The 15,002-nt window shown below is 51.3% G+C and overlaps 1 pseudogene; it reads left to right on the top strand.

The window, feature by feature from the left end:
* Positions 1-566: 566 nt before the first annotated feature.
* The window catches only part of LOC128946668 (zinc finger protein 271-like), a 29,330-nt pseudogene continuing 14,894 nt past the window's right edge, over positions 567-15,002 (top strand).

Raw genomic sequence — 15,002 nt, 5'->3', positions numbered from 1 at the left:
AAGCAGTCCAAGGCTGAGCGGAAAAGGCCCCTTGGGGGGACAATGGGGGGTGCCGGTGGCGGCTGCCGGCAGAGGCAGCCTGGAGGAGCAGAGCCCTGTGTCCCCCAGGAGCCCAAAGTGGGGAGCCCAGAGAGGGGGGAGCGCCGCCATTGGCGGGAGCCTCAAGAGCCTGGAGAGGGGCAGGGGGGACTCCTTGGAGCCGCTGCAGCCCCGAGCAGAGAATGAGGGGAGAAGGGAGCCCGGGAGCCCAAAGAGCCCCGGCATCCCGAAATGGGGAGAGCGAAGAGGGGGGAGCTTTTGGCATTGCTGGGACTACCAGCAGCCTGGGCAGGGCGGGCACCGAGGAGAAGGGGGACCCACAATCCAAATGTGACCCCAGCAACTAGGACAGGGGGGAACCTCCCCGGGCACCTGCGGGATGGGGGGCGATGCTCCCGGGGTCCGGAGTTCAGACAGCTCCGCACCCGCCCGATTCCGGCCGCGCTCTGCTCCCGCCGCTTCCTGCTGCCGCTCCGCCTCTTCCTCTCTCCCTCCTCCTCCTCCCCCGGTCCCGGAGGCCTCGCAGCCGGCGGGAGGAGCGGGGATGGAGCCGGGCCAGGTCGGAACGGAGCGAGGGGTGGGGGGGGATGGCAGCAGTGGGAGTGACTGGGCTGTACTGGGATCATCCTGGGAGCAGCTCCCGGGTGACTGAGTTCTACTGGGACCGTACTGGGATCACACTGGGAGTGAGGAGGAGCAGCGCGATGGCTCCAGCGCTGGGGCTGGGGGCGCTGCTGGGGGCCCGGGGTAGCGGCGAGAACTGAGGGGCACCCCCGGCACCGGGACTGTCTGATCGCCCATCCCGGAGCACCGGGGGGGCCCTGAACCCCCATTCCTGGGCACCGGGATCTACCCTGCACCCCCTTATCCGACACCAGTGACCCCCGCACCCGCTTCCCGGCCATTCCGCCGCTCCCAGCCCCCAGAGCCCTCTTTTCCTTCCCCCAGAGACCCCCTTGACCCCTATTCCTGCCTTTCCTATTCCCTACCCCCTCCTCCACACCGACGACACCCGAGACCCCTATTCCCAGCCATCCTGGCTTTTCCCACCTTTTGCTGGGAATGGGGACACTGGGGACACTTGGAGCTCCCTTTCCTGCATGCAGGAACCCCCTTAGCCCAGCCCGTCCCCCCTCTGCCCACCGCAGCCTCCCCTTTTCTCAGTCCTGGAACCCCCAAACCCCGTTCCCTGCTCTCCCAGCTCTCCCTTTGGTTCCCCCTTTGGTTTCCCCGTGCCCTCCCAGCCCCCAAATCTCGGTGTCTCCCCCGTTCTCCTGTCCCTGCGTTCCCTGCCCGTGGCGCTGTCGGAGCCCGGCCCGGGGTTCCCCCAGTTGGTGTCCATGGAGTCCCTGGCTGGGATCCCCTTCCAGCGGGATCTCGGCACAGCCAGAGCCGGCACCACGAGCGGCACCGGCACGGGGCCACCGGGGAGCTGCGGCTGCTGCAGCTGCATCCTGCCATTCCCAGTTGCTCCCAGTTCCTCCCAGTGGCTGCGCAGTCGGCTCCCAGCATGCGCCTGGCAGGTCCCAGCACCCCCCAGACAGGGACCAGTCACACCCCCTGCAATCCCAGTCCGATTGTAGCTACTCCCAGTATGATCCTGGTCACTCCCAGTATGATCCCAGTCAGTCCCAGGATGATCCCAGTCACTCCTGATATGATCCCAGTTACACCCAGTATGATCCCAGTTACACCCAGTATGATCCCAGTCACTCCCAGTTCCCCCCACTTGCTTTCAGCATGATTCCAGTTGCTCACAGCCACTCCCAGTCAATCCCAGTATGATTCCAGTCACCCTCAGTGTGATCCCAGTCTCACCCAGCATGGACCCAGCTACTGCCACTGTCATCCCAGTATGATCCCTGTTGCCTCCAGCATAATTCAAATTGTTCCCAGTTCCTCCCAGTATGATCCCAGTTTTCCCTAGAATAGTCCCAGTCCCTCTCAGCATGGTCCCACTCACTCCCAGTTGCCCCCAGCATGGTCCCAGCTGTTCCCAGTGTGCTTCCAGTCCCCCCAGTATGGTCACAGACACTCCCAGCATATCCCAGTGTGCCTAGTACAGTTCTAGTTAGCTCAGAATGATCCCAGTCTTTCCCAGTTCCTCCCAGTTGCCTCCAGCATGATCCCAGTTTCTTGCAGTTGCCCAAAGTGTGATCCCAGTGGCTCCCAGGATGACCCCAGCAGGAGCAGTAGTCACTCCCAGTATGGTTCCAGTCACCCCCAGTATGACCCCAGTCAGTCCCAGATACTCCCAGTATTATTGCAGTCATGCTCAGAGTGACTCCCTGGCACTCCCAGTGGGGGCCCAGTTGCTCCCAGTCACTTCCAGTATGGTTCCAGTTGGAGCCAGCACCTTCCCAGTCACTCCCAGTATGATCCCGGCCATTTCCCATAGGATCCCAGTATGATCCCAGCATGGGCACAGCTGCTCCCATGATCATCCAGTGTGGTTCCAGTTGCTCCCATTTACCCCCAGGGTGGTTTCAGTCTCTCCCAGTGTATCCCAGTTACTCCGAGCATGTTCCCAGTCACTCCCAGTTGCCCTGAGTTGCTTGCAGCCTGATGCCAGTTGCTCACAGCCACTCCCAGTCACCCTCAGTGCAGTCCCAGTGGCTGTGAGTATGATCCAGTATGATGCCAGTGACTCCCAGCATTGGCCAGCTTCTCCTCCTGTGATCCCAATAGGATCCCAGTAGCCCCCAGCACGGTTCCAGTCAATCCCTGTTCCTCTCAGTGTGATCTCAGTTGTCCCTAGTATAGTGCCAGCCAATCCATAGATGATCCCAGTCCCTGCCAGCGTGGTCCCAGTCATGCCCAGTTGTCCCCAGTGTACACCCAGTCACTCCCACTCGCTCCCAGTTGCCCCCAGAATGAGGTTCCAGTTCTCCCCAGCATGGTCCCACCTGTTCCCAGTGTGGTTCCAGTCAACTGAATATGGTTAGCAGACACTCCTGGTATATCCCAGTGTCCCTCAGCATGCTCGCAGGCAATCCCAGTCGTTCCCAGTTCCCCCAGTACAAACCAGTCCCTGGCAGGGGGGACTCCTTGGATCCCCTGCAGCCCAAAGCAGAGAATGAGGGGAGTAGGGACCCCAGGAGCCCAAAACTCCAATCATCCCAGATGATGGAGAGATGGAAAAGGCAGGAATTGTTGTTTTTTGGATTCCTGTGACTCCCAGCAGATTGGGGAGGGCAGGGACTGAGTAGATGGGAGACCCCCCAATGCAATTGTGCCCCCAAGCAGCTGGGATAGGGGGAACACCCAAAGGGGAGAGACCACAGAGACAGAACACCTGGGAGCCAATTTCAGTGCTAAATCTTGGTGTTTGCGATGTTTTTATGCCTGGTGACTTCTAGAGATGGACTTGGGCAGAAGGACCTTGAAACTCTGTGTGCTCATCCCCTGTTTTCCCTGCAAACCAGGATTTCCCATTCCCAACCCTTGGCTGGATGGAGGAGGAGGCTGCAAGGAAGAGGAAGATGCCCCGGGACACTGAGGCAGGTGAGGAGGAAGTCAGTGCCCCTTTCCCCTCTGTGCTGCTCCATCTCCCAGCCCAGCACGGCCCCGGCTGCAGCACAGCCCTGGGGGGATCTCCTTGTCCTTGCCTGTGGCACAGAGGCAAATCCCATCCTGTCCTTGTCCTTCCTCCCCCAGAGCAGGAGCTGTGCATGGAGAGCAGGGAGGACAAATCTCCAGGGCAGCAGAACCTCATGGAAGAGGCTGTTTTGAGTGACTCCCCGGTGCAGGAATCCGATGGGGAGGAAAAGCCCCAGAGATCCCCCAGGAGGAAGGGCTGTAAACCCAGCCCAGGGTACTCTGCGGAGGAAAGAGCCAGCCTGTGCCAGGAAGGTGGACAGAGCTTCAGCCAGAGCTCAGAGCTGGTGCTCCATGAGCAGCTCCATGATGGGGAGAAGCCCCACAAGTGCCTGGAGTGTGGGAAGAGCTTCAGCTGGAGGTCCCGCCTGCTCCGCCACCAGATGATCCACACTGGGGAGAAGCCCTACGAGTGTCCTGAGTGTGGGAAGGGCTTCAGAGACAGCCCCCAGCTCACCATCCACCATCGCATCCACACCGGGGAGCGGCCCTACGAGTGCTGGGAGTGTGGCCAGAACTTCCTCCGGAGCTCCCACCTGACCTCCCACCAGAAGATCCACTCAGGGGAGAGGCCCTACGAGTGTTCTGAGTGTGGGAAATCGTTTCCGACCAGCTCCCTTCTCCTCACCCACCAGCGGATTCACACCGAGGAGAGGCCCTTCCGCTGCCCCGTCTGCAGGAAGGGCTTCAAGCACAACTCCCACCTCACCAGGCACCGGCGCATCCACACCGGGGAGAGGCCCTACGAGTGCCCGGAGTGTGGGAAGAGGTTCAGGACCAGCTCAGTCTTGAATCAACACCAGTGGAGGCACCGCTAAGGGAAGCCCTGCAAGTGCCCCAGCTGCAGGAGGAGTTTCATGCACTGCTCCAACTTCCTCCCCCTCCAACTTCCTCGCTGCAGAGAGCCCTGGTGTCCCACATTCCCAATAATCCAAGTTGGAAAGGCCCTGCTGATCCACATTCCCAATTATCCAAGTTGAGAAGACGCCTGGCTGGTGGTCTCCACATCATCCTGGATCCCTGTAGGCACCTGTCTCAACGCTGGGGCAGGAACATCCATTGGGTCTCAGCTCCATACTGGAAAGTCCTTGGGAAGAGCTGATTTTTTACCTTGTCTTGGTTTGAAAGATAGGTGTCTGCTAAGGAAGGCAGGAGCCCTCCTTGGAATGGAAAATGTAAACTCCCTCCCTCTGAATTATTAGAATCATGAAATTAAGGGCTCTCAGGCAAAGATATGGGAATAGGAATAACAGTTCTTTGGTGGTGTGTATAGTAAAGCAAACAAAGAACAACAACTGCAGCATTGACAGAAGCTCTGCTGCACAAACCCACAGGGGTGGGTTGGATGATCCAGGTGCCCCAGCAGAGCTTGGGGAGCACCAGGCTGGGCTGGCAAGATGTGTCAGCAGGCAGGGGGTGTGGGGTGTGAAAAACACCTTCAGTCTCCTGTGAAAAATTTAAAAATTTCATAAAGGACAATAGGAAACAAGGACCATAGAGCAAAGGCAATTACAGCCAGGTGCATCTTGGCACTCAGCAGGGGATGCCCCTTAAATACCGTTTCCCTTACACCAACCTTTTGAATATTCATAGACCCTTATGCATAGTAAACATTTCCCCAAGCTAGTTTACATGTTCCAAGAACTCCTTAGCATATCTCCTCCTTGGATCTGCCTTTTCAGAGCATGAGTATTCCTGGCTTGTGGTTTTAGTCCTTTTTTTATCATCATCTTCATTTTGGCCCCAGTCCACAGTGCCTTCAGACAGTGGTTGGCAGATCTGTACAGGTGTCGTCATCCTGTGTTCATTGTGTTAGGGAAATTAATCCACAAACATCAGAGATTTATGTCCAGAAGGGAGACAGAGGAGTCCTTTTACTTATTCAAATAAAGGGAGAGGCCATGGGGCATCCCCCTGGGGTCTCTCAAAATTTTGGAGGACACAGTCTCCTTTTTATTCCAGTTTCCCAGCTGTATTTCCCTTCTGTCTTTCCCCATTGGCTGAGGTACTTGGGAGGTACAGACTTCCCAAAACACCTGATACCAAAGATTTCCCTCTAATGTATAACCCTCCCTTTTAATTTTTAATTGTTATGGAATTTAGGGGTTTCCCCCATTGTTTCTTCCATCTTTCAATGTCTAATTTCATTTATCAGCAACCCTAAAGTTTATATGTAAAGGCAAATATCTTTTCCCATTAATTAGTGGAATCTTTCCCATTGTTTCTTTTATCTCCCAGTGCTAGTTTTATCTACTAGCAGACCCACAGCTGGTTTGTAAAGACAAATCTGCTGTTCCTCTCAATTGGATGTCATCCCAACCAAAGCAGGCATTTTAGCACAAGCATAATTATATCAGCTATTTCACTACTATGTCTAACCTTAATTAACAACAGAAATAGAAACTATATAGCGAAGTTATTTTAACACCACAGATATAAAATCCATTTTTACATTTGTGAAAAGCCACTATTATAATATGTATCTATAACAGTGGCTGCAGGGCAGGGAGAGCCGAGCTCAGGGTCCCAGGCAGACGGGGATGGTCCCTCTGTCAGTGAGGCGGGTGTTAATAAGTTTGAAAAACACCAATCACTTGTTTTTAAAAATTTAAAAGTTTAATAGTAATAAAATGGTTATAAAAAATAGTAATATAATTAGAGTAATAACAATTTGGACAATTTAAATTAGGACAATATGAGACAATAGAGACAAAGAGTTACAGATGTCCAGGTACCTTCTTCTGGGCAGCACAAGCCCAAAAAAGGACACCCGTTAACAAAGGATTAACCATTAAAAAGAATAGCCTGTTGCATATTCATACACATCATACATGATGCATAAATTCCATTCAAACACAGGATTCTGTCTGGTCATTGTCGCCTTCTTTCCCTGAATCCTAAGGGCGCCTTGGAGGTGGGAAGAAGTTGCTTCTGATAAGAGGGCAATAAATTCTTTTTCTCTGAAAGATTCAGGTGTCCTGTGGCTGCTACCTCGCTGTGAGTCCTTTCTTTAAAAAGAGTATCCTACATAGCATCGTTTGTATTTAAACATTTTTTATAACCTAAAACTATTTAACACAGTACTTAAGAGAATTAATACAGCATTACTTTCTAACACAACACATATAATATTCATTTTAATATTTGTGAAAAGCCAATCATAAGATACATGCATTTTTCGCAATAAGATCCCAGTGCAGTCTCACAGCAGAGGCTCACCCTGATTTGCAGAAAAAACCCTGCAATTTGTAGAAGCTGTAAAGCCAGTATGATTGATTTCAGTGCTGCCCTAAGGACACGGGCACCCCCGAAAATTCCCAAATCTATTTTACCTCTTAACCTGTCGCATATGCATAAAAGACATGTGCATATGAGAGGAATGTGGGATTTGTCTTTACAAACCAGCTGTGGGTCTGCTGCTAGATGAAACCAGCACTGAGAGATAAAAGAAACAATGGGAAGGATTCCAATCATTGATGAATGGAAAAAGATATGTGTTTTTACAAATAAACTTTAGGGTTGCTGATAAATGAAATTGTACGTTGCAAGATGAAAGAAACAATGGGGGAAACCCCTAAATTCCATAAGATTTAAAAATTAAAAAGGGGGGTTGTACGTTAGAGGGAAATCTTTGGTATCAGGCATTTTGGGAAGTCTGTACCTCTCAAGTACCTCAGCCAATGGGGAAAGAGAGAAGGGAAATTGGGATTAAAAGGAGGCTGCATCCTCCAAAAATTGGAGAGACCCCAGGAGAATGCCCCATGGTCTCTCCCTTTATGCAAATAAAGTCAAAGGCCTCCTCTGTCTCCTTTTTGGACACAAACCTCTGATGTTCGTGGATTAATTTTCCTGGCACACATCTGTTAAACTGTCTTATAAATTTTATGAGCCTGCCAGTTGTTTAGTCACATAGTTGTAACCCAGATCCAGTTTTTCCATCTGCTTCAGCCCCAGGGTAGGTGGGATCCCCCTCTCCTTATCTCTCTTCAGCTTGGATGTTTGCATTCCTTTCTAGGTAGCCTTGTATCTCCTTTGTTTTCTCTGCAGGCGTTTTTGGGAGCACACAAGTTAACAGACTACAGGAGATTAAACAGCAGACTTCAGCTAAATCTAAAATTGGTTTCTACCCCGAGTTAAATTTCTAACCCACAGCTGGAGAAGCAGCTCTGGGCTGGGCTGGGGAGAAACTCCCAGATAAGAGAAGTGCAGCCAGGTGCCCTCCTCCCTGAGCTTTGGTCACATCTTTTGTTTTCTTAAGTATCCAGTTCTTAGTGTTTCCTAGCAATTCTCTAAGTAAACAGGAACAAAAGGACTCCCCAACATATCTTTGCACCCTAAAAATTCTGCTCTGTCCAATCGTTTCTTCTGGTGGCATCGAGCACAGATGGATAATCCTTGGACGTCTTTTCCAACCTAAATATTTTGCATATTTATCCCATCAAAACATCCAAAATGGAGGTAAAAATAAAGAAATTAAAGAAAGAGATCTAAAGCTGCACCACTTCACTGGGATTTGGAGGTGAACTTGGGGTTCAGAGGAATATCCAGGAGGATGTGGGTGTTGTAGGGCTGTGGGGCCACAGTCTCGTAGCTGTGCTGGCAGAGTTTGTCCCCCTGAGCCCGTCTGTTCTCCAGGAATTCTGGCTCTGTCCCAGTCCCTGGCCTGGCTCTCCCCATTTGGGGTGTCCCCCCAAAGTGCCCAAATCGCTGCTGAAGTGCCTGGGCTGCCCCTGGCTGGGGATGTTCCTGCCCACCAACCTCTCCTGGTCAGTGCCAGGGGGGTGAGCGGGGGTTTGGGGGGTCCTGGGGGAATGGAGAGAGGCTTGTGTGGCTCTTGGGGTGTTTGTGGTGCTGGGAGGGGTTTGGGGGGCTTTTGTGGCAGACTGTGAGGGGGGTTTGGGGTCCTGGCTGGGCTGTGTGGCTTGCAGAGAATTTGGGTGGGTTTTGGGGAAGATGGGAAGGGGGTTTGGTGGCTCTTAGGGCCATTTACATTGCAGGGAGTGTCACGGACATATTTTCTAAAAAATCCTTTTGCTAGGATTTTTCTCCTGAGGAGCTGAGAAGCCTCAGAAAAGAAATGTAAACAATAACTCTGTGATGGCTGTGGAATGTGGTCTGGAGATGGTTTACCAACAGGTGCATCTTTGATTGTTCTCATGTGGTTGTTTTTAATTAATGACCAATCATAGGTCCAGCTGTGTCAGGACTCTGAGCAGGCACAAGATTTTATTCCCTTCTTTGCTAGCCTTCTGATGTCTCCTTTCTCTTTCTTTAGTGTAGTTCTAATTTATCATTTTCTTATAATATATATCATCAAATAATAAATCAGCCTTCTGAAACACAGAGTCAAGATTCTCATCTCTTCCCTCGTCCTGGGCACCCTCAAACACCACCACAGAGGGAGTGCTTTGGGGGAGTCCTGGCCAGGAGCTGTGGAGTGGTTTGGGGGGTCTGGGAGGGGTTTTAGGGCAGATGTGACCCCCCCAAAGCAGCCACCACACCCCACCCCCAAGATGCTGCCAGGGCTCTGTGGCTCCATGTTGGGGTTCATCCTCCTGGTGCTGCAGCAGAAGGTGAGGGGGGGTCCCCAGGGGCTGTGTGTGTCCTCCCCATGCCGGTGTCACCCCCTTGTCCCTCCCCACAGGGCTCCTGCCCCAGCTCCTGCTCCCCAGAGGGAATTTGGGGAGGGGGCACAGCCCCCATCAGGGAATGACCCCAGCCCAGCCCCTTTGCTCAGCACCAGGCTGGGCTCGGGGCTGATGGGAAGCAGATCCTGCAGCTGGGACAGTGTCACTGCGATGTTTTCTGAAAAATCCCTTTGCCAGTGTGAAAAATGCCAATCACTTGTTTTTAAAATTTTACAAGTTTAATAGTAATAAAATGGTTATAAAAATAGTAATATAATTAGAGTGATAATAATTTGGTCAATTTGAATTAGGACAATATGAGACAATAGAGACAAAGTGTTAAGGATGTCCGAGTACATTTTCCTGGGCAGCACCCACGTGAACAAAGGATTAACCCTTAAAAACAACAGCCTGTTGCATATTCATACACCTCATCCATGATGCATAAATTCCATTCAAATACAGGATTCTGTCTGGTCAGTGCCACCTTCTTCCTCTGAATCCTAACAGCACCTTTGAGGCAGGAAGAAGTTAATTTCTTTTGATAAGAGGGCAATAAATTCTTTTCCTCTGAACGATTTTGGTGTCCTGTGGCTGCTATCTTGCTGTGAGTCCTTTCTTTAGAAAAAGAATCCTACGTAGCATAGTTTCTATTTTAATATTTTTTATAACCTAAATCTATATTTAACACAGTACTTAAGAGAATTAATACAGCATTGCTTTTTAACACAAGACATATAATATTCATTTCAATATTTGCGAAAAGCCAATCATAAAATACACATTTTTCGCATGCAGGCAAAGCCAGCGAGACAGCAGAGAAAGCAAGAGAGCAGAGCAAGCGACACAACAAACGCACCGAGAACAAGAGAGCAAGTTTGAACAGAACATGCCAAGGGCAAAATCAGCTCAAACCAGGTTAGAATGAAAACAAGGAGCACCAGGCATGGGCTAATGATCCAGGCAAAAAGTTCCAACATGAGGGGGACGAAAGAAGCCTTTATCGAAAGAGCACCAGAAGACTGACGAGCAACAAAGTGGGAACTGACGCAGGAGCTGAGGCCACACAGGGTTGTAAAACCGTGACACAGCTTTATGCAAATGTGAGTATGGTAATGAAGTGTTACAATTGTGACTTTTAAAATATAACTGAAGGCTAAAGGAGATCGAGTGGGTGACACCATGGAATCTCAAGGAACCAAATGTGAATTGTTCCAGGACCCAGGAGACCATGGTGACATCGTGGTGGAATCCCATGGAATCAAGTGCCCATGAGTTTCATGGCTCAGCCTCATGGAACACTGGAAACCATTGTGTCCCAGTGGGAACACAGGGAACAAAGGCTCCTTAGTGACACAGCAGGGCCTCATGGAATGCAAGAGATCATCCTGATGGAATGGAAACTCATGGATTCAAGGGTCCACTCTTTTGCTGTGTGGCCTCATGGAATGCTGGAGACCATTGTGGCACCATGGAAACGAATGGCACAAAGGCTCCACTGTGACCCAGCAGGGCCTCATGGAACCAAGGACACCCCATGATACAATGGATCTCATGGAACCAAGGTCCAGTTGTGACAAAGCTGGGCCTTATGGAACCAAGGACACCCTGTGATGCAATGGAATCTCTAGGATCCAAGGATCAATTGTCAACACATCAGATTCTCATGAAACCAAGCACAACATTGTGACACAGTGGAATCTCATGGGAGCAAGGCTCTGCTTTGATCAAGTGGGGCCTCATGGGACACAGGTGCCATTGGGACATTGTCAGGCCTAGTAGGAACAAGACACCACTGTGGCAGACCAAGGCCTCATGGGACCTAGGAGAGCACTGTGACACAATGGAACCTGATGGAACCAAGGGCTCATTGTGACATGGCAGGGTCTCATGGAACCCCTGTGTGTCACAATGGCCCCCTGCTCCCACAAGCCACAGCACTGTCCCCATTGCCCCTGGGTTCTGTGAGGCCATGCTGCGTTCACAACTGACACTTGCTTGCATGAGATTCCATTGTGTCACAGTGGTCCCCAGGTTTCCATGAGGTTCTGCTGTGTCACAGTGGACACTGGGTTCCACAAGAGCTGGCAATGTCCCCGTGGCACCTGTGTCCTGTGGGCCCCGCTTTGCCAAAGCAGAGCCTTGGCTCCAGGCTGTCCCAGTGCTCTGCTGAGTTCCATGAGGCTGTGCTGTGTCACAATGGACACTGAGTTCCACTTGCCCTGGCAATATCCAAGTGGCCCCTGGCTTCCACAAGGCCCCGTTGTGTTTGCAGGTGACACTTGGTTCCCCAAGATGTCATTGTCACGCCGCTCTCCTGAGCACCCTGAGGCCTTGCTGTGCAATAATGGAGCCTTGTTCCTCCCAGACCTGGCAATGTCCCAGTGGCACCTGTGTCCCATCAGGCCCCACTTGGTCACAGCAGAGCCTTGGCTTAACAACTGACCCTTGTTTCCTTGAGATTCCATTGGTGGAAAATACGTTCACTCTCCTGTGAGAATGTACAAAGTTTAATAAAGGACAATGGGAGACCAGGACCATGGAGCAAAGGTTATTACAGCCGGGTGCACCTTGGCACTCAGCCAGGAGCACCCTGTTACCTTCGGGGATCCCCCTGAAATACCTTTCCCTTACATCAGCCTGTTGCATATTCATAGACCCTCATGCATATCCATAAACTACTTTACATATTCCAGGAACGATTTTACATGGCCCCTCCTTGGGTCTGCCTTTTCAGAGCATGTGTGTTCCTTGGCTGTGGTTTTGGCTCCTTCTCTTTATCACCTCCAGTTTTTGGGCCTTGGTCCACTCTGCCTTCAGACGGGGAGTGCTGATAGTTGGCAGGTCTGTACAGGTGTCCTCATCCTGTGTGCATTGGATGCTATCCCATCCAAGCAGGCAGTTTAACACAAGCAGCTATTCCACTAAGTTTAATTAACAACCGAAATAGAAACTATATGACAATGTTACTTTAAAAAATGGTCCCAGCCCATATTTGATCCCAGTCCAGTTGATCCCAGTCTGTGTGGTCCTGCACACACTCCCAGGGTCTGGAATTCCAGTCCCCAGCCAGGAAAAAATGTTCCTGCCCTAGAACTTCCTTCCTATCATCTTAAAAAATTAGAATGAAATCGTAAACAAAAAGATAATTATTAAAATGCAATAATTATAATAAAAATGAAATATAGTAATTTCAGCTCTTGCTTACAATACTCCAATAATATTTCAAACCAAAACAACAATTACTATTACTACAACATGACCAATAAATGTAAATTATAGACCAAGAAATAACTTCTGAAAGCTTTAACTCGACGACTAATATACTTGAGATAAAAAATATCTAAAAAAACTAACATGCAATCTAACACACCTTGGTAAACCAATTTATATTACAAATATACTAAACACAAAACCAAACACCACTATAATTTCTCAAACATTTTAACCAAACAATTAAACTTCAACACCATCCTTAATTACTCTTGAAAAATTAAAATTATTTTTAAAAAATTGTGTGTGGGTGGTTTTATTTGGATATTGGTTTTTGGATTGTTTGGGTTAGATGATTTTAAAAAGGGGATTTTTGTAGAAATTGAATAAACTGAGAAGGCAGCACTCTGCAAACAGAACTGACCGAAAAGGAACAGGACAGAAATCGTTCAGTCTGAAAGTTTTATTTGCTATCAAATACATCCCAGACAGACATCCCCACACAATCCCCATCCCATTGCTCCAAATTGGGATCCAACTTCTACCAATCTCCTCCCAACTCCATCTCACCCTGGCAGCTGTGTAATTGAGAATTCGGCATGGGCATGAGTTTTTTTGAGGAGGGAACAAGCAATCTGAGGTGGAATTGAGCCCTTTTGGGTTAAAATCCAGTTATTTTCAGTGGGATTTAAGGGGTTTTGAAGTGAGAGATCCATCCCTCTTGACTTCTAGAGTGGAAAAACATGGAGAAGAGAAAAAAATTAAGGCTAAACCAAAAGGAGAAGCAGCCAGGTGTGTTCCCAACATGGATCGCAGGGAATGTGAGTGACCAGGGCTGTGCCCAAAGTGCCTCCTCCAGTGGGGGATGGAGCTGGAGCAGCACACGAAGCTCTTCTCGCACTCAGGGCACTCACAGGGCTTCCCTCAGTGGTGCCTCCGTTGGTGTCGGGTCAAGTTAGAGCTGCTGGAGAAGCTCTTCCCACACTGGGGACACTCATAGGGCCTCTCCCCAGTGTGGATGCGCTGGTGGGTGACGAGGGTGGAGTTGTGCTTGAATCCCTTCCCGCAGTCAGGGCATTGGAAGGGCCTCTCCTCTGTGTGAATCCGATAGTGCCAGAGGAGATGGGAGCTGGTCTGAAACCTCTTCCTGCATTTATCACACTCGTAGGGCTGTTCCCCAGTGTGGATGTTTTGGTGGCGGATCAGGTGGGAGCTCTGGCTAAAGCTTTTCCCACATTCCCCACATTCGTAGGGCCGTTCCCCAGTGTGGATGTGCCGGTGCTGGACCAGGTTGGAGCTGTCCCTGAAGCTCTTCCCACACTCCCCACATTCATAGGGCCGTTCCCCAGTGTGGGTCCTCTGGTGCCTGATCAAGTGCGAGCTTCGGCTGAAGCTCTTCCCACATTCCTCACACTCGTGGGGTCTCTCCCCAGTGTGGATGCATCGGTGCCTGACAAGACTGGAGTTGTGACTGAAGCCCTGCCCGCAGTCAGGGCAGCGCAAGGGCCTCTCCTCTGTGTGTGTGCGCTGGTGCTTGAGGAGATCAGAGCTGGTCTGAAACCTCTTCCTGCATTTATCACACTCACAGGGCTGCTCTCCAGTGTGGGTCCTCTGGTGCTGGATCAGCCTGCAGCTCCACCTGAAACTCTTTCCACACTCCGTGCACGTGTGAGGCTTCTCCCCATCATGGAGCTGCTCATGGAGCACCAGCTCTGAGCTCTGGCTCCATCTCTGGCCGCCTTCCTGGCCCAGGCTGGCTCTTTCCCCCTCAGATCCCCGCCAGCTGCGTTTGCAGCCCCTCCTCGTGCGGCATCTCCGGGGCTTTTCCTCCCCGTTGGCTTCCTGCGCCGTGGAGCCGCTCAAAACGGCCTCTGCCCCCAGGTTCTGCTGCGGGCATTTGTCCTCCCTGCTCTCCATGCTCAGCTCCTGCTCTGGGGGAGGAAAAACAAGGACAGGATGGGACTTGCCTCCGTGCCACAGGCAATGCCCCCAGGGCTGAGCTGCAGCCAGGGCCATGCTGGGCTGGGAGATGGATCAGCACAGGGGGAAAGGGGCACTGACTTCCTCCTCACCTGCCTCTGTGTCGCTGGTCATCTTCCTCTTCCTGACAGCCTGCCAGGGGTCAGGAATGGGAAATCCTGGTTTGGGGAAAACAAGGGATGAGCATGTTGAGTTTGAAGATCCCTATGCCCAAGTCCATCTGTTCAAGCCACCGGACACCTGGGCTCCAGTAAAACCTCCCAAACACTAAGACTCAGCCCTGAAAAAGCCCCCCAGGAGTTCCCCGACCCTTTGGTGTTCAGCAGTTCCCCCCTGTCCCAGTTGCTGGGGTCACGCTTGGATTTGGGGTACCCTTCTCCTCGGTGCCCGCCCTGCCCAGGCTGCTGGCAGTCCCAGCAATACCAAAAGCTCCCCCCTCTTCGCTCTCCCCATTTCGGGATGCCCGGGCTCTTTGGGCTCCCGGGCTCCCTTCTCCCCTCATTCTCTGCTCGGGGCTGCAGCGGCTCCAAGGAGTCCCCCCTGCCC

This window comes from Melozone crissalis, unplaced genomic scaffold (assembly GCF_028551555.1).
Source record: "Melozone crissalis strain CALT ecotype California unplaced genomic scaffold, PUWL_Pcris_2 ptg000082l_1, whole genome shotgun sequence".
NCBI classification, from domain to species: Eukaryota; Metazoa; Chordata; class Aves; order Passeriformes; family Passerellidae; genus Melozone; species Melozone crissalis.
Note: the sequence above shows the minus strand (reverse complement) of the source record. Positions and strands in the feature narration are given on the sequence as shown.